The following is a 20,643-nucleotide window of genomic DNA, read 5'->3' as shown; positions in this document are numbered from 1 at the left end:
AGTCTGGTATTTTTTTTCTGTTCTTGCGTTTTGTAATTTTTTTCCCAATCTTCTTGGTAGGCCCACAAGGAGATTTATGTTGGTACTTTGCAAAAGTACTTTCCCCCTTCTTCAACAATTTTTGCGCTCTCAATCCTGAACACTAGGACCACTAATGACCACTGGAAGAAGGCAATGGCTCTGGTTTTAGTCTGGGGCAGGGTGGATTCAAATCCTGATTTCAGAAGGGAAAGGAGCACTTTTGGGAACTCTCCCCGAAATCCTCATAACAACTGAAAGATTAATCTAAACATGTTAGCACTGGTTATAAGCTTGAAGAGTTTCATGGGCACAGTATCGTTGACATTGAAGAATGAACGTTAAAATTAGTTATGTGATAGAGGATAACTGAGATCAAAAAGGGGGTTCAGAGGCTGCACCTTCTTATTACTTTGTCACAGACTCAGTTTTCTGCCCCCAAATATATTTTGCTTTCCTTTACGTTTTGCCAACCATTCTTTTTGGCCCCAACAGCCTTTGGAAAGGCCAAAACAAAACATTTTAAATAATTGCAACCTCACGGTGTAAGGACCAATATGGACGAGGAGCTCATCATGTATAACTAATTAAGTAAAGTGTATAAAGTTGGCCCAGCATGATATCAGCAAGCGCTAAGATATCTCCACTTCTGGGGGGTTCCAAAACCAGGGCCTTCTGGAGAAACATGTTTACTCAGAGAATAGTGAATATGTGGAACTCGCTCCCACAGGGAGTGGTTGAGGCGAGTAGCATAGATGCATTTAAGGGGAAGCTAGATAAACACATGAGGGAGAAAGGAATAGAAGGATATATTGATAGAATGAGATGGAGTAAATGGAGTGGGAGGATGCTCGTGTGGACCATAAATACCAACTGGCCTAGACGTGTTGGGCCAAAAGGCCTGTTTCTGTGCTGTAAAATTCTATGTAATTCTATGTAATAAGCCTCCTTGTGAAGAACCCCAATAATGTTGATACTGGCTCTAAATAGTCCCCTATTATTGCTGTGGTTTAATTGAACAAATGGAGGCTGCTTTCATTTTTCCTACCATAAGTAGATATTAAAAGCTATTAAAGCCATTTTTCCATTTATATAGCACCTTTCACATTAGTTTGTTCATTCACAAACCAGTTTAAAGTGTATTTTTTTGGATGTTGATCACTAGTTTTATCACTCTGCTTTACCTTGTCTTGGTTGAGCATGGCTCTCTCGTGTATTTGGAGATTTTAGATTGTGTTGGTCTTGTTGCCCGGGACCCTGAGTCTGGGCTGTGAGAGGCTGCAGTTACAGTAAGTTCTCAACACAGAGACTCTGGGCAAACTGAATGAAATGGTGAGTTTGAACTGATCTTGATCTATCCTATCTCCAGGATTTGTGTATGTGTCAAATTGTATTAACCAGAATTCTCCTGTGTCCCAGGGAGGTAGATTGCCCCAGCACTGTGTGACAAGAGAGGGACACTGCAGACCCAACCCCGTCATCACATTGAATGTGAGTATCCAGTTCAAAATGTGTGTCCGCCTTGGCTCAGTTGGTAGCACCCTCACCTCTCAGTCAGAAGGTTGTGGGTTCACAGTTCTATCTAGAGACTTGAGCACAAAAATCTAGGCTGACACTCCAGTACAGTACTGAGGGAGTGCTACACAGTCAGAGGTGTCGTCTTTTGGATGAGGCATTAAATCAAGGGCCTGTCTGCCCTCTCAGGTGGATGTAAAAGAACCTATGGCACTATTTTGAAGAAGAGCAGGGGTGTCCTGGCCAATATTTATTCTTAAATCAGCATCACTTGAACAGATTATCTGGTCATTATCACATTGCTGTTTGTGGGAGCTTGCTGTGCGCAAATTGGCTGCCATGTTTCCTACGTTACAACAGTGACTACACTTCAAAAAGTACTTCATTGGCTGTAAAGTGCTTTGGGGTGTCCGGTGGTCGTGAAAGGCGCTATATAAATGCAAGTCTTTCTTTCTTTCTATTGTAGCTGTGTCTGACATGTTGTCTTTTAAATGTATAAATAATATTGGGGCAGAACACATTTAACTATGGTCATTTAACCTTTTGAATAGTGTCAAGTTTCTCCATGCAGTCACTGTGTGTATTTTCTAGGCCGAGGACAAGATCCTGGTTATCCATCAAACATTGGATCAAATCAACAAGACTTTCAGTCAGCTCAGCGTCCTGGGACTCTGTCAGACTCCAAAAACAAGAAAATTCAGGAATACTTCAGGAAATTGAGGGAGTTTTTAGAACTGAATGTTTGGGAATTATTGTTTGGTTGTGTTATCCCTCATGAAGTGCCATGTTGATAACCCCAATGCACCAAAGTCCTGCACCTGTAGATACCCGGGGGTAGTAATCACTCCTGTCACTACATGTATACACTATCAGTGCATTTGTGAAGATTTCCTCTGTTGGGTATTGCCAGTGAAATGTGTTAGAACACATTGGGCCATAATTTGCTTTCAAAATAATAATTCAACTTTATTGTCATTGTACAACGAAATGTGATCTTGCAAGCTCCCATGAGTCCAGTACAAATAACATTAACATTAAACGTAAACAGCACCGTCCTGGGAGAAGCAAAGCCGCTGCGGCTGTGCGCGCCGCCATTCCATTTCCACCATTCCGACAATCTCCAGCCCAACGCCCGGGCCTGCTCACCAGCCACCCCTCCCGGGGCTCCTTCCGTGACCTTCTCACCAACTGCCCCTCCTCGGGGCTCCTTCCGTGACCTTCTGCACCTGGTCTTCCCTGATGGTCACACCCTCCAGGATACTAACCAGGCCTGGCTCTGCTTAGCTTCACCAAGCTATGCCAGTGACCCTGTCCCTAGTCAACTATGAGGTTAATAGCGCTCACTGTTATTTATGCGCAAATGGTACAGCAACTTCAGACGAGGGAGGATCCGAGGTTAAACGCGAAAATCCAAAAGTTGCTGTCTGTGATGCGCCATTCCACCATTAGCTTCACAAAAACGGCATCTCGCTGTCTGTCTCACCACTGAAATGCAATGAACGGTGTGAAGTTGCTGAATTTTCATTGCAGATACGAACTAAACTCGCCACAGAAAGTTAAGTCTTGTCTATTTCAGTCTTATACCGTTTTAATGACATAAATATTAATTACTGCCAGTCAACCTCTCTGGCACTGAAAATTAACTATTATAAGCATGGAGTCTCATTTCTTCAGGTCAGTTAGGAAGTAAGATCTATGGCTGCAAGGACAGTACAGACAAATCAGTGTTGGAGGCTAACTGTGTATTAGGCAATGCTATGGAACATGCAAATTGTCACGTACCAGTTGTGACACTGGGTATAAAAAGTGGTTGTTAGAGCAGATACTTTGGAATGCGATGGTCTGGCCAATCAAGTACACCGAGCTCTGCAAAGTGTTGTAAATTTCCAGGCTAAAACTAGCAAGGTTTTGTCATAAGTGTTGCAGTTAAGTATATGTTTAATTACTGTCAATAATTATTATATGCTTAATAAATCTGTGAACGTCTGACATTAAGAGCTGTGAACCCTATTATTTTGAGGAGTAATACCCTTCCCCTAACACAGCCAGCAGTATTCCTCCGGGGCACAGGGGTGGGGGGGAATGGAAATCCAGGTCGGGGCGGAGAGACGTTGGTCGGCCTCACCGCCAGATTTAGCCTCATTTCGGGTGGGATTGCAGTGGAGAATCCAGCCAAATGCGTCTTAATCCGAACCTCAGAAGACCTTCCCCTGCTGCACCAATGTAATATTTTGCCATTCTGAGTGAGATTTGCAATTTCACGCTGAACGAGGGGAAGTTTGTGCTGGGAAGCCCGTAAAACTTCAAGTGCGCCCCTACGTATGATCATGTCGATGGTTTGCGCCGCCTACCTTATCAGGTGAGCCATCTGCACAGGAGGCTGCTCATTGGTTGACCACATACAATGAGAAATCCCACCCTCCACGTTCAGCTAAAATGAAATTGAAAGCGATACTGAAATTAAAAGTGACTGTGAAAATAGTAGGTGACTGGGGACTGATTACTGCAGAGATCGGTGGCTTGCCTCACCGCTGTAGAGAGAGCATAAAACCACCTAGAGGGTCAGAAAATAGAGGAAACTGCTCCGATATTTCACAGGAAATGTGCCAGGGCTGCGGCAACATGGAAGGGCCAAACTCAATTCGATGATTCCATCCCATGGTTTGCCAGTAATTCCAGCCTGAAAAATATATCCAGTAGATTGCTGAAGTGGAGCAATGCTTTGCTGTCCAGTAACATGGTACTCTCTGCGTCAATAAGCGGGCCTCAGTAATTCATGCTCCCAGTGGGCGGAACTTCAATTTAAATATTATATTGAGGCTGGAGGCCTCTTTTTCCCCGTCCATTTTGAATTTAACTGCATGTGGACGGGTTTCACACAATTCATGAAACCAGGCAGTTAAAGTGAGATGGGGTCTGCTGCATCCAGGAGGTAAGTGGCTTTATACAATTTTACAATTTAAATCGCTTTATTGGCATGATAAGTTACATCTTATGTTGCCAAAGCATCAAAATACATTTATGGTTCAGCACATAAACGCAGTTCTATTCATACAGTGTATAAACAGGTATATCCCTGAGTGTATAAATATACATTCGCATTGTTTATATATATTTTTTTCTTAGCTTACTGGTTGTCCCTCTGTTCATGGCAAGCTGCAACATAGTGCGCCGCCAGCGTTACACAGCTTCTCTCCTCTCCCAGTAGGAATGGGAGTTTTTGGTTGTCATTCAGATTTCTGAAATCAGGGCATATTTGTGAGAATTTTTGGTAGAAATTCTCCCTGATGCCCTGATATTTTCCACAAGCTGTGAGGAAGTGCATCTCTGTCTCCACCACTCCCTGACTGCAGTGAGAGCATATCCTGTCCTCTCTTGGCAGCCTGGTCTGCCTGTGTCTGCCTTTTTCGATCGCTAGGCTATGTTCGCTAAGTCTGTACCTTGTCAAGGTTCTTCTCAGTTTGTTATCCTTTACCATGGTCAGGTAATCAGCTATGTTGTATTGTCTGTTTAGGGCCAAGTAGCAATTGAGTTTGCTTTGGGTTTTTGTTGTTTCTGCCCAATATGTCAGATATTTTTCCTTTTGCTTAGCGACGATTGTGTTGGGTCGAATTCTTTGTGTTACCTACCTCCTGGATCCAGGGTCCCAACCTAACCCATCCCCCGTGATCAGAGACCCCCTCGCGAGGCCTTTGATCACCTTCCCAGGCCTCCAATCCCCACCAAGAAGACTGCACCACCACCCCACAGATGATGCTGAGGCCCCGATCCTCTCTCCCCCCCACCGCTGATCCCCGACCCACGCCCCCCCCGCCAATTCCCGATCCTCGGCCGAGCCCCCCCGCGATCCCCGACCGAACCCCCCGATTCTTGACCGAGCCCCCCGCGATCCCAGACCGAATCGCCCCAATTCTCGACCAAGCCCCCCCGGCTCCCCGACCAAGCCCCCCGCGATCCCCGACTGAGCCCCCCCGAGATCCCCGCGATCCCCGACCGAACCCCCCCCGATTCTCAACCAAGCCCCCTGCGATTTTCGACCGAACCCCCCGATTCTCGACCGAGCCCCCCCCGAGATCCCCAACCAAACCCCCCGATTCTCGACCGAGCCCCCCGCGATCCCCAACCAAACCCCCCCGATTCTCGACCGAGCCCCCCGCGATCCCCGACCGAACCCCCCGATTCTCGACCGAGGCCCCCGCGATCCCCAACCAAACCCCCACAGCACAAAAAAAAGGCCTTTCGGCCCACCATGCCTGTGTCGACTCTTTGAAAGAGCCGTCCAATTCATCCCATTTTACTGCACTTTCCCCAGAGCCCTGCTAATTTTTCCTTTTCAAGTATTTATCAAATTCCCTTTTGAAAGTTACTACTGAGTCTGTTTCCAGCACCCTTTCAGGTGGTGAGTTCCAGACCATGACAACTCGCTGCGTGAAAAAAAATCTCCTCATCTCCCCCGTGCTTTTTTTTTTCTCCCATTTTCTTCTCTTAACTTCTCTCTCCTTAAAGGAGCAGCTGATGATGGGTATTATTCCGCAGGATGGCACAGTCTCCAATGCCTTGTCCCAGCAGCTGGTGAGCTTGTGTCATTTTGGACAACGAGGCCTAGCTCTTCCGTGGTTGCGGAACAGGAGTGTGCGAGATCTCAGCCCGCTGCAAAGGTGTGCTCTGACCCTAGCCAATTTTCCAGCTGCAGGCAGGGTCATGTACATAATTTTGGTGGTGATGGGGGGTTGATGTGGGGGTGGCGTTGGGGGGGGGGGCAACATTCCATTATCCTTTTTGATTGCTTTTAGTACCTGTGCATTAGCTTTTAATGATTTGTATGCTCAGGCTCGCAAATTTCTATGTGGGTACACAGCAGACTAACACACGATCAATGTGCCAAATTGTGAAATTTATAGTTCCAAAAGGACACCGTTTCAATCCTGAAATCCAGGCTCTTTGAGGGCTGTGAATAACGTGAAATGTTGTGATCTAAATTGGTGTCCAGGTCAATAATATGCCCCTCACAGACTAGTTCTCTCAAGGGCTGATTGGAGTCACACACAGACTGCTCAATACTCGCTGCTCATAATCCCCATCTTGCCAGTTTGCCCTGCCATCAAGCAGTTTTTCTCTCAACTGCTGTTGACTGTGCTCATACTGCTAGGTTAAAATAAAGAGAAAACATCTCGCTGGTGGCTTACTGGGTAAATGCATGGCTTCATCTGGAGCTGGTCTCTGCTGAGTAAACGGATCTCTTGGGATTGTCTAAGGGACAGTGCAATTTCCTGCAGTGCCATTGGGCTAAAGAATGGGAGAATGAATCTGGGTTTCTGCTCTCAACATTAACAGAAAATTAATTAGCTTTGTTTTACTCTCTGATTTTGTTATTCACAACTCAGTGTTATATGAATGTGGTTTTCTACTGTCAACAGCAACACAGGTATGTGCTACCTTTAGCATAAAAGCATCCCCAAATGTTTCACAGAGGTTAGAAATGGACTCCAAACAGCAGGACAGACAGTGGAGATGGCTAAAGACAAGGCGAGAAGGGTGGATTTTGAGGAGGCTTGTGAAGATTGGGCGAGAGAAAGCAAGGCAGAGGGCTTTAGGGATAGAGTTCCCGAGTGTGGGCCCAAGGTACTATAAACCCTGCCACTGACAGTGGAGCAGAGGGAAAGGGGTTTGCAAAGGTGGTCAGTCACAAGCGCAGAGGGTGCATGCTGCTACGCAGAACTGCAGGAGGTTGCAGAGGTAGAGAGGGGCACGGACATGGAGAGATTTGTAGACCAGGACAGGGACTTTGAATTCAAAGCATTGGGAGATGAGGAACCAAAGGAGATTGGTGAGGGAACGGGTCATAGGGAAATGAGACTTAGTGTAGCACATGCTGCAGGCAGATGCGTTTTGGACGAGTCAGAGTTTATGATGAGTGGAGTTTAGGGGGCTGACAAAAAGATCCCTGGACAATTAAGGCCTGGAGCGGACAAAAGAGTAGATGAAAGTTTCATTGACAAAGGGGGAGAGCTAGGAGTAGAGCGAAATTATGCTGCAGTGATAAAGGCATTCTTGGTGCTGGATAATATTTTGGGCTTGAAGTTCAACTCAGGGTCCAATAGATCACAGGTTGGATTCAGCCTGAATGAGCTGCCAGCCAGAGAGGGGGATGAAATTAGGGGCTCGGTGTGGAGTTTTTGGTGTGATTTAAATAGGGTGGCTTTGGCTTTGCTGGTCCTGAGTTGGGAAAAATTCTGTCTCGCCTATGATTTACTGTCAGATAGTACAGTGGCAGTCCATGAATTAAGGGTGATGGTGGAGGGGCAAAGCCAAACGTCAACATAAGGAAGTTGAGAACGATGTTACCAAAGGGAAGCATGTAGATGAAAGAAAGGGCAAGGAATGATCTTAAGGGGTACCCAAAGTGACTGTACAGGGCTTGAGGGAGAAGCCATTTTAGGAAGTGCGATGGCTACATTGGGCCATGTAAAAGTGGGGCCGAGCAAGGACGGTGCCACAGAGGTGAATCACTGAGGAGAAATGGTGGAAAACGATGGAGTGGTAGATCATGTGGCACACAACAGAGAGGTCACGGAGGACAAAGAGGGACAGCACGTCTCTGTGACGAAGGATGTCTATGAGGACCATGACCAGGACAGTCAAATCTCCCGTCAGTGTCACAAACTCTCTTTATCCTGCTTGAAGCGGCAATCAGAGATATTGAGGAATAGAAGGGACTAACTAATGCTGCTGAATGGTGGAATCAGTAGATTGTGAGCTTGAGCATTTGAGTGTGCGAGAGAATCAAAAGTATTTATAATAAAAATGGCAAACTCAAATGCATTAACAGGCATGAGACCAGAAAGTATTGACGTATATTTATTTAAAATCAATGTAAACAGATTCATTAAAAAAAACATATTCTGTTCCATTTCAAGGAATTTATATTTCTTATTGAACTGACTTTACACATTGTGTAAAAAGTGTAACATTTTATTGCATGAAGATATCACAACAATAAAATTGACTCAGTTCCGATGAGCAAAAGGAGTGTGAGCCGGGTGGGCCGGTCCAGGGAGCTGACACTGGAAAACCAGGGAGTACAATAAGGTGCCCAACAGAGCGAACCTGAGATGAAACTTTTCATTGTAGCAGCTGCCATTCAATAAAGGGACAGAAACAGCATTTACCTCAGACTCTCCCCAGGGAAACACTAACATTTCATCACAGGAAAATATCACGTAATAAATATCAATAAATTAAAATAAATAATTAAATATAAAAACTTATCAACACGTTCCTTGTTCTCTATCAGTCACCTTGCTGCAAATAGTGTTATTACAGCAAAACAATATAACGTCTGTAAAAATGTAATAATTTTTTAATAAATATAAGATATTTTAAATAAATGAACATCATTCCCAGTTTGTACTAAGCATGCCTTTGGAAAATCTTTAATTTCTTCTTCTGATTTTTGCCGTTATGGTAAGGATTTGTTGTAAACGGGCCCTGGTCTCAGCCCGGATTATTTCCCAGGCGCAGTCACTGAATCTCTGAAAAAGAGAAATATTCAGGGAAATCCATTAGAGAATGAACCGGTTTAAATGGGGTGAAATGAACTACATGTCAGTAATCACACAGTCAAATATCAATTGTCCCACCTTCTGTTTGAGAAACTTTCTCAGTTTCCTAAAGTATTTGTGAATTGAGGCGTTTCTCCTCGGCCTGGACTCTGAGCCCGGTTTCCTGACTCATTCTTCCAGCTCCCCGAGCTGCCGATCCAGGAGAAGATGAAAGTTTTCCACCTTGTCCCGGGGCCATGTGACTGAGCCCAGGTTCATGCTGTAGATCTTGGTGAGGTGACGCAGTGTTTGATGGACAATCTGGATCCTGTCCGGGGTCTGTGCAAAATACACACAATGACATTAGAGGGGATCTGGTCCCAATTAGATTTAGAGTAGTTATGGTAAAGGACAAGCAACAATCACATTTGAAAACATTCAAACTAGAGGAGGGCTAATTTCAGTGAGTTGAAATGGTTTCTGGCCCATGTGGATTGGAATCTAAGATTGGCAGGTAAAACAGTAAATGAAACAGTAAATCTTCAAAGAGGAGATAGTTCGGATAAACTCTAGACATATTCCCACGAAAGGGAAAGGAAGGTCATGCAAAACTAGATCTCCCTGGATGATTAAAATATATAGGGATTAAAATGAAATAACAAAAGGAGGCTTATGATAAATGGCAAGCTCAATACAGTAGATTAAGAAGCTGAATACAATCAGTACAAAGGAGACTTTTTAATATTCATTCCTGGGATGTGGGCGTGGCTGGCAAGGAAAACGGAAATAAGAGGTGCAAAGAAAGAGTATGAGAATAGATTAGTGGGTGATATTAAAGGGATCCCAAATGTGTTTTATAATTGTATAAATTGTAAATGAATAGTGAAAGGAAGAGTGGGAACACTTAGGGACCAAAATGGAAATTGTCTTGTGGAGGCTGATGTACTAAATGAAAACTTTGCATCTATCTTCAATAAAGAAGCGAATGCTACCAATGTCACAGTAAAGGAGAAGGCAGTAGAGAAATTGGATAGGATAAAAATAGATAAAGACATGGTACTTAAAAGTTTACCAGCGCTCAAAGTAGAAAAGTCACCTAGACTGGATGGGATGCATCCAAAGTTGCTGAGGGAAGTAAGGGTGGAGATAGTGAAGGCTCTAGCCACAACCTTCCAATCCTCCTTGGATATAGGAGGATTGGAGGATTGGAAACTTTACACTCATGTTCAAAAAGGGGAAAGGGATAAATGCGGCAACTACAGGCCAGTCAGCTTAACGCTGGTGGTCGGGTAAGTTTTAGAGACAATAATCCAAGATAAAATTAATTATCACTTTGAGAAATATGGATTAATAAATGACTGCTAGCAGGGATTTGTTAAAGGCAAATCATGTTTGACTAATTTGATTGAGTTATTTGATGAAGTGACGGAGAGTGTTGATGAAGGTAGCATGGTAATAGGGTAAATAAAGAGCACTGCTTCCAGTGGCAGAATTATCAGTAACAAGAGGACACAGATGGTAATTGGCAAAAGAATTGGAGGTGGGATGACAGAACTTTCATTAGACAGCAAGTTGTTATGATCTGGAATGCGCTGCCTGAAAGGCAGATTCAATAATAACTTTCAAAAGGGATTTCGATAAATAATTCAATGGGAAAACTGTGCAGGGCTATGGGGAAACAGCAGGGGAGTGAGGTTCATTTTATAGCTCTTTCAAAGAGCTGGCACAGGAACGATGGGCTGCACTGCCTCCTATTGTGCTGTATCATTATATGCATCTATGATTTAATAATTGAAGGGGAAATATGTACACGGCTACGGGGAGTGGGCAGGGTAGTAGGATTAAGAACTGGCACAGGAACGATGGGCTGCAATGAGTCGACAAAGATATGATGGGCCGAATGGCCTCCTTCTGTGCTATATCATTACATGATTCTATGATTTAACCAGCTCGGGATGGGGCAAACCTCACATTTATCACCACAGCTCAGGAGTGAAATGGTTTATCACAGAAATCACAGAAACCCCACAGTGCAGATAGAGGCCATTTCGGCCCATCGAGCCTGCAACGACACATATCCCACCCGATCTCCGTAACCCCTACACCAACACATATCCCACCCTATCCCCGTAACCCCGTGTATTTAATCCCCCTAACACTAAGGGTCAATTTATCATAGCCAGTCAACCTAACCCGCACATCTTTAGACTGTGGGAGGAAACCGGAGCACCCGGAGGAAACCCACGCAAACAGGGATTAAGATAGACACAAGGTCTGAGATCATTAGAGGTGTTGACAAAATTTCAGGGAGTCATAGAGTCATAGAGTTATACAGCACAGAAAGAGGCCATTCTGCCTATCGCATTCACACCAGCCCTCAAGCCCTGTCTAATCTAATCCCATTTTCCAGCATTTGGTCCGTAGCCTTGTATGCTATGGCATTTCAAGTGCTCATCCAAATGCTTCTTGAATGTTGTGAGGGTTCCTGCCTCTACCACCCTTTCAGGCAGTGAGTTCCAGATTCCAACCACCCTCTGGGTGAAAAAGTTCTTCCTCAAATCCCCTCTAAACCTCCTGCCCCTTACCTTGAATCTATGCCCCCTTGTTATTGACCCCTCTACTAAGGGAAAAAGTTCCTTTCTATCTATCCTATCTATGCCCCTCATAATTTTGTACACCTCAATCAGGTCCCCCCTCAGCCTTCTCTGCTCCAAGGAAAACAACCTCAGCCTGTCCAGTCTTTCTTCACAGCTGAAGCGCTCCAGCCCAGGTAACATCCTGGTGAATCTCCTCTGCACCCTCTCCAAAGCAATCACATCCTTCCTATAGTGTGGCGACCAGAACTGCACACAGTATTCCAGCTGTGGCCTAACCAGTGCTTTGTACAGCTCCATCGTAGCCTCCCTGCTCTTATATTCTATGCCTCGGCTAATGAAGGCAAGTATCCCATATGCCTTCTTAACCACCTTATCCACCTGTTCTGCTGCCTTCAGGGATCTATGTACATGCACACCAAGGTCCCTCTGATCCTCTGTCTTTCCTAGGGTCTTGCCATTCATTGTGTATTCCCTTGTCTTGTTAGTCCCTCCAAAATGCATCACCTCACACTTTTCAGGGTTAAATTCCATTTGCCACTGTTCCGCCCATCTGACCAACCCATCTATATCGTCCTGCAGACTGAGGCTACCCTCCTCGCTATTTACCACCCCACCAATTTTTGTGTCATCTGCGAACTTACTGATCATACCTTTTACATTCACATCCAAATCATTAATGTAGACCACAAACAGCAAAGGACCCAGCACCGATCCCTGTGGTACCCCACTGGACACAGGCTTCCAGTCACAAAAACAACCTTCGACCATCACCCTCTGCCTTCTGCCACTAAGCCAGTTTTGGATCCAATGTGCCAAGGCACCCTGGATCCCATGGGCTCTTACCTTCTTGACCAGTCTCCTGTGCGGGACTTTATTGAAAGCCTTACTGAAATCCATGTAAACCACATCCACTGCACTACCCTCATCCACACAGCTAGTCACCCCCTCGAAAAAATTCAATCAAATTGGTCAGACATGATCTTCCCTTGACAAAGCCATGCTGACTATTCCTGATTAATCCTTGCCTCTCCAAGTGGAGACTAATTCTATCCCTCAGAAATTTTTCCAATAATTTCCCTACCACTGATGTTAGGCTCACTGGCCTGTAATTCCCTGGTTTATCCCTACTACCCTTCTTGAATAATGGTACTACATTAGCTGTTCTCCAGTCCTCTGGCACATCCCCTGTGGCCAGAGAGGTTTTGAAAATTTGTGTCAGAGTCCCTGCAATCTCCTCCTTTGCCTCACACAGCAGCCTGGGATACATTTCATCCGGGCCTGGGGATTTATCCACTTTTAAGCCTGCTAAAACCGCTAGTACCTCCTCCCTCTCGATGCTAATATGTTCAAGTATATCACAGTCCCCCTGCCTGATTTCTATGTCTACATCGTCCTTCTCCATCGTGAACACAGATGCAAAAAATTCATTTAAAACCCCACCTACATCTTCTGGCTCCACACACAGATTGCCACTTTGGTCCCTAATGGGCCCTACTCTTTCCCTAGTTATCCTCTTGCCCTTAATATACTTATAAAACACATTTTCCTTTATTTTGCTCACCAGTGTTATTTCATGGCCCCTCCTCGCTCTCCTAATTTCTTTTTTAAGTATCCCCCTGCACTTTTTATACTCCTCTAGGGCTTCCTCTGTCTTTAGTCCTTTGTATCTGCCAAAAGCCCCCCCTTTTTTCCTAATCTATTCTCATATATCCCTTGACATCCAAGGTTCCCTGGGCTTGTTGGTCCCACCCTTGACCTTTACAGGAACATGTTGCCATTGTACTCTCTCAATTTCCTTTCTGAAAGACTCCCATTGCTCCAATGTGGATTTTCCTACAAGTAGCTGATCCCAGTCCACTTTGGCCAGATCCTGCCTTATCAAGTTAAAATCGGCCTTCCCCCAATTTAGAACCATTATTTCCGGTCCATCTCTGTCCTTTTCCATGACTACCTTAAATCTCACCGAATTATGGTCACTGTCACCAAAGTGCTCACCTACTAACACTTCTACCACTTGCCCGGCCACATTCCCTGGAATTAGGTCCAGTACCACCCCCTCTCTTGTAGGACTTTCTACATGCTGGCTCAAAAAGCTCTCCTGGATGCACTTTAAGAATTCTGCACCCTCTAAGCCTTTCACACTCTGACTACCCCAGTTAATATTGGGGAAGTTGAAATCCCCCACTATTATTACCCTATTATTTGCACATTTCTCTGAGATTTGCCTACATATCTGTTCCTCTATCTCCCCCTGACTGTTTGGGGGCCTATAGTACACTCCCAGCAAAGTGCTTGCCGCCTTTTTGTTTTTAAGTTCTACCCATATGGCCTCATTAGAGGAACCTGTTAATATATCATCCCCCCTTACAGCAGTAATTGACTCCTTAATTAATATTGCGACACCCCTCCTCTTTTACCCCCCCGCCCCCTCTGTCTCGCCTGAAGATTCTATACCCCAGAATATTTAGCTGCCAGTCTTGCCCCTCCCTCAACCATGTCTCCGTGATAGCAACAATATCATACTCCCATGTGTTCATCAACACCTTCAGTTCATCCACCTTATTCGCAAGACTCCTTGCATTAAAATAAATGCCATCCAGCCTTGCCCTACTCCCTTGTGCCGTTACATATTTACTCTGCCTTCCAAGCTGACTTGTTTTTTCCTCTATATTTGGCTGTACATCACCCCCTATTATAGCTCCACTCTGTATCCATCCCCCTGCCAAGTTAGTTTAAACACCCCCCAACAGTGCTAGCAAACCTCCCCGCAAGGATATTTGTCCCGTTTTGGTTCAGGTGCAACCCGTCCGACTTGTACAAGTCCCACCTTCCCCAGAAGCAGACCCAGTGATCCAGGAAACTAAAGCCCTCCCTCCTGCACCAACTCTTTAGCCACGTATTCAGCTGCTCTATCCTCCTATTCCTATACTCACTAGCACATGGCACCGGGAGTAATCCAGAGATTACAACCTTTGAGGTCCTGCTCTTTAATCTGCTACCTAGCTCCCTAAATTCTTGCTGCAGGACCTCATCCCTGTTCCTACCCATGTCTGGTACCAATGCGAACCACGACCTCTGACTGTTCACCCTCCCCCTTAAGAATGCCCTGCAGCCATTCAGTCAGATAGATAGAGGGCGTTTATAGTTTCTAAGGTGTGATATTCACCATCTAGAATCGGGGCAGAGGATATTTAAGAATAATATTAATAAATTTAATTAATTACATAGAATGGGAGATCAGGCGATGTGTTGCTGCTGCAATATGTGGAAGCTGGTGAACACCATTGATGCTCACAGTGATCACATTTGCAGTAAGTGTTGGCTGCTCGAGGAACTCCGGCTCCGTGTTGAAGAGCTGGAGTCTGAGTTTCAAACACTGAGACACATCAGGGAGGGGGAGAGTTACCTGGACTCTGTGTATCACGAGGTAGTCACACCAATTAGATTAATTAATTCAGATGTAGTCCGTGGCCAGGGTCAGGATGGTGTGACTAGAAGTGAGGCAGGTACGGGGATCCAGGAGGTAGTGTTGGAGGAGCCGCAGCCCTTGCACTTGTCCAACAGGTTCGAGGCTCTTACTCCCTGTGGGGACAGGAGCAGGGACTGTAGGGAGGATGAGCAACCTGGCCACAGCACCGTGGAGCAGGGGGCCATTCAAGTGGGGGGAGTTAAAAGAAATGTTGTAGTGGTAGGGGATAGTATCGTTAGGGGGCTAGATAGAGTTCTTTGCAGCCAAGAGCGAGAGTCCCGAAGGCTGTGTTGCCTGCCCGGTGCCAGGGTTAAGGACATCTCCTCTGGACTGGAGAGAAACTTGGAGTGGGAGGGGGAGGATCCAGTTGTCGTGGTCCATGTTGGTACCAATGACATAGATAGGACAAGGAAGGAGGTTCTGCTGAGGGAGTTTGAGCAGCTAGGGGCCAAATTAAAAAGCAGAACCACAAGGGTGGATTATTACCTGAGCCACGAGCGAATTTGGCTAGGACAAATAAAATTAGAGAATTAAATGCGTGGCTCAAAGACTGGTGTGGGAGAAATGGGTTTTGCTCCCTGGGACACTGGCACCAGTACTGGGGCAGGAGGGAGCTGTTCCGTTGAGACGGGCTTCACTTGGCCAGTGCTGGGACTAGAGTCCTGGCGGATCATATAACTAGGGCTGTAGAGAGGGCTTTAAACTAACTAGTGGGGGGGGGGGGGGGGTTCCTAGAGAGCAAATAATAAAAATGACAACAGAGAAGGTCATAGACTTAGGTAGCAGTGGGGAAATTAAAAACCAGAGCGTGTCAGGAAGGGGCAGAAGGTATGGAGTAAAAGGTAAAGTAATAAAAAGGGCAAAAGCAGGAACTAAGTGTCACAAAACATCTTTGAAAGTACTCTATCTGAATGCACGTAGCATTCGTAACAAAATAGACGAGTTAATGGCACAAATAAATACATATGGGTATGATCTTGTGGCCATTACAGAAACATGGCTGCAGGGTGACAATGCCTGGGAATTAAACATACCAGGTTATTTAACGATCAGGAAGGACAGGCAGGAAGGAAGGGGAGGTGGGGTGGCTATGTTAATAAAGGAAGGAATCACTGTAATACAGAGAAATGATATTGGGTCAAAAGATCAGGATAATGAAACAGTTTGGGTGGAGGTAAGGAATAATAAGGGGGAAAAACATTAGTGGGCGTAGTCTATAGGCCTCCGAACAGTGGCAACTCTGTTGGATGGAGTATCAATCAGGAAATAGTTGAGGCTTGTAATAAGGGAACATCTATAATTATGGGGGATTTTAACTATCATATTAATTGGACAAATCAAATTGGGCAGGGCTGCCTTGAGGATGAGTTCATTGAGTGTATTAGGGATGGGTTTCTTGAGCAGTATGTAACTGAACCGACCAGGGGGCAAGCAACCTTAGATCTGGTCCTGTGTAATGAGATGGGATTAATTTAAAATGTCCTAGTAAAGGATCCCCTTGGAATGAGTGACCATAACATGGTTGAATTCCATATTCAATTAGAGGGTGAGAAGGTTGGATCTCAAACAAGCATGCTAAGCTTGAATAAAGGAGACTATGACGGTATGAGAGCGGAATTGAGTAGAGTGGATTGGGAACATAGATTAAAGGGTAAGACGATACATGATCAGTGGTGTACATTTAAGGAGTTATTTTACAACTTCCAAAAAAAATATATTCCACTGAGAAGAAAAGGGTGTAAAAGAAAAGACAGCCATCCGTGGCTAAGTAAAGAAATTAAGGATAGTATTCGACTAAAAACAAGGGCATATAAGGTAGCCAAATCTAGTGGGAGGATAGAGGATTGGGAAAACTTTAAAAGACAGCAAAAAATAACAAAAAGATTGATTAAGAAAGGGAAGATAGATTATGAAAGTAAATTAGCAAAAAATATAAAAACAGATAGTAAGAGTTTTTATAGTTATATAAAAAGAAAAAGGGTGGCTAAAGTAAATGTTGGTCCCTTAGAGGATGAGACCAGGAAATTAATGGTGGGAAATATGGAGATGGCAAAAACACTGAATGAATATTTTACATCAGTCTTTACAGTAGAAGACACTAAGAATATCCCAACACTGGACAAACAGGGGGTTAAAGTGGGGGAGGAGCTAAACACGATCAAAATCACTAAGGAAGTGGTACTTGGTAAAATAATGGGACTCAAGGCGGATAAATCACCTGGACCTGATGGCTTACATCCTAGGGTCTTGAGGGAAGTGGCGGTAGGGATTGTGGATGCATTGGTAATAATTTTCCAAAACTCCCTGGACTCGGCAAAGGTCCCGGCAGACTGGAAAACTGCTAATGTAACACCCTTATTTAAAAAGGGCAGTAGACAGAAGGCTGGAAACTATAGGCCGGTTAGCCTAACATCTGTGGTAGGTAAAATTTTGGAGTCCATTATTAAGGAGACAGTAACAGGACATTTGGATAATCATAATTTAATAGGACAAAGTCAGCATGGTTTTATGAAGGGGAAGTCATGTTTGACAAATTTGCTGGAGTTCTTTGAGGAAGTAACGTATGGGGTGGATAAAGGGGAACCAGTGGACGTAGTGTATTTAGACTTCCAAAAGGCATTTGACAAGGTGCCACACAAAAGATTATTGCTTAAGATAAAAAATCACGGGATTGTGGGTAATATTCTGGCATGGATAGAGGAATGGCTATCTAACAGAAGGCAGAGAGTTGGGGTAAATGGTTCATTCTCAGACTGGCAATCAGTAACTAGTGGTGTTCCGCAGGGGTCAGTGCTGGGTCCCCAACTCTTTACAATCTATATTAACGATTTGGAGGAGGGGACCGAGTGTAACATATCAAAGTTTGCAGATGATACTAAGATGGGAGGGAAAGTAGAGAGTGAGGAGGACATAAAAAACCTGCAAGGGGACATCGACAGGCTAAGTATGTGGGCAGAGATTTGGCAGATGGAATACAATACTGGAAAGTGTGAGGTTATGCACTTTGGCAGGAAAAATCGTAGAGTAAGTTATTATCTTAATGGCAAGAAACTGGAAAGTACTGAAGTACAAAGGGATCTGGGGGTCCTGGTGCATGAAACTCAAAAGGTTAGTATGCAGGTGCAGCAAGTGATTAAGAAGGCCAATGGAATGTTGGCTTTCATTGCTAGGGGGATAGAATATAAAAATAGGGAGGTATTGCTTCAGTTGTACAAGGTATTGGTGAGATCGCACCTGGAATACTGCGTACAGTTTTGGTGTCCATACTTAAGAAAGGACATACTTGCTCTCGAGTCAGTACAAAGAAGGTTCACTCGGTTAATCCCGGGGATGAGGGGATGGACATATGAGGAGAGGTTGAGTAGATTGGGACTCTACTCATTGGAGTTCAGAAGAATGAGAGGTGATCTTATTGAAACATATAAGATTGTGAAGGGGTTGGATCTGGTGGATGCGGGGAAGATGTTCCCGATGATGGGTGAAACTAGAACTAGGGGGCATAGTCTTAGAATAAGGGGCTGCTCTTTCAAAACTGAGATGAGGAGGAACTACTTCACTCAGAGGGTGGTAGGTCCATGGAATATGCTGCCTCAAAAAGCTGTAGAAGCTACATCATTACATAAATTTAAAACAGAAATAGACAGTTTCCTAGAAGTAAAGGGAATTAAGGGTTATGGGGAGCGGGCAGGAATTTGGACATGAGTCTAGGTTCGGATCGGTCATGGCCCTGTGGGTAGCGGAGCGGGCCCAGGGGCCGTGTAGCCTGATCCTGCTCCAATTTCGTGTGTCTAATTCTGTTAGATTCAGGAGATGGTTCTGTGATAGTGGATTGGCGGTTAGGATCAGATCAGCCATGATCTTATTGAATGGCGGAGCAGGCTCGAGGGGCCGATTGGCCTACTCCTGCTCCTATTTCTTATGTGAAACGATTAGAAGGAGTGAGATGGTTACAGGGAGTGAGAAAGAGGAGGTGAGATGGAAAGAGGGAGTGAGATATTGGGAAGCAGCTGGTCATGGGAGCAAGCAGATTACAGCGGGTTAAGTGAATAGAGGGTGTGAGATGATTAGAGGGAATTAGATAGTTAAAGGGAGTGAGATAATCACTGAGTGAGGTAGAGAGTTGAGATAGTTAAAGAGTTTGATAGAGTGAGTGAGGGAGTTTGAGTGAAAGAGATAATTAGAGACAGTGAGAGTGAATGAGCTAATAAAAGAGTGAGATAGTTAGAGAAAGTGAGATAGTTAGAGGGAATTAGACAATTCGAGAGAGTGACATGGGGTGAATGAAAAGTTCTTCTTCCATGTTCACATCAATGGGTGGCTAACACTGGATTTAAATTTCCAAATTAAAGTTCTGGCCAGGATGTTGAACAAACTCATACTATCGATAAAACTCGAGTTTGAATAAAATAAAACAACACTCACCTGTAATCCCTCCGAAAGTTTCAGCAGATTCAAGGGCTTGGTTTTCAGCGAGAGCCTCTCTCTAACACACTGTCGGGGGATGCGACCGCCCTGAGACAGAAGATAATTGCTGTTACTGACAACCCCAGAAACAGGAATACTGGAGAATCACTGATTTTTAAATTGATAAAGTTATAAAACTCCAAACTATCTCCCCTGATATGACTTTTCACAACAAACAGACCCCGTGTGGACCGGATCCGGCTCGGGATGCAGGTTAAACTCACCATTTCATTCAGTTTGCTGAGAGTCTCTGTGTTGAGAACTTACTGTAACTGCAGCCTCTCACAGCCCAGACTCAGGGTCCCGGACAACAAGACCAACACAACCCAACATCTCCACACACTCGCCAAAGCCATGCTGGACCGACCCAGGGTAAAGCACCGATCTGAAGGCTCAGAAAGCGAGCGGATCCGGGTTCAGCGCCGAAAACGGTTCTTGTCACCGAATGAAAGTCTGGAAGTGGAAATGCAGCCGCTTGTGATCCGGGAGCAGCCGCCTGTGTTGCCGAGTGTTGTGGGTGTGCGGCTGGACACTGCTGGGACCTCTCACTGCCATGCTGCCGGCTTTAATATGTGGCATTCGAAAAGTGAAATCGGGCTGCGGGAGTTTTGGAAGAGCCGCAGGAGAGGAATGGTTTGTGCGGATTGTTTCTGAGGTGAGGAATCCAAAAGCTGGAGATTCCTGAACCAGCGATAGGAAAATCCCCGCTAGAAGATCCCAACCAGCGGCCGCTTCCAGCTCCGTGTTGTGTGGACTGGGATCACCGGGGCACTGAGGCGGTGTAGAGGGAGGCTCTGTATTGGGGGAGTGTGAACATGTATTGGGAGCTGTATTTTATAACCCGGGTTCCAGTGACACCGACAGCGGCAATCCCGGGGTGGCGGATTTTCGTGCTGACACTGGGCTCCAGAGAGAGCCATTCCATTTCCATTCCTCACGTACACAGGGAATGTCACAAAATCACTCTCAGCTGTAACTGCGAACAAAAACATCCCCCCGAGTGTATCTGGGACTGAGATCCCAGGAGCGCCGCCTGTAG

The 20,643-nt window shown here is 45.1% G+C and overlaps 1 pseudogene; it reads right to left on the bottom strand.

Moving 5' to 3' along the window:
- Positions 1-8,966: 8,966 nt before the first annotated feature.
- LOC147101447 (interferon alpha-B-like) lies at positions 8,967-19,960 on the bottom strand (annotated as a pseudogene).
- Positions 19,961-20,643: the final 683 nt, after the last annotated feature.

The sequence above is a fragment of the Somniosus microcephalus genome, chromosome 24, assembly GCF_052327205.1.
Source record: "Somniosus microcephalus isolate GS21.2 chromosome 24, FLI_Smic_1.0, whole genome shotgun sequence".
In the NCBI taxonomy this organism is placed as follows: Eukaryota; Metazoa; Chordata; class Chondrichthyes; order Squaliformes; family Somniosidae; genus Somniosus; species Somniosus microcephalus.
Note: the sequence above shows the minus strand (reverse complement) of the source record. Positions and strands in the feature narration are given on the sequence as shown.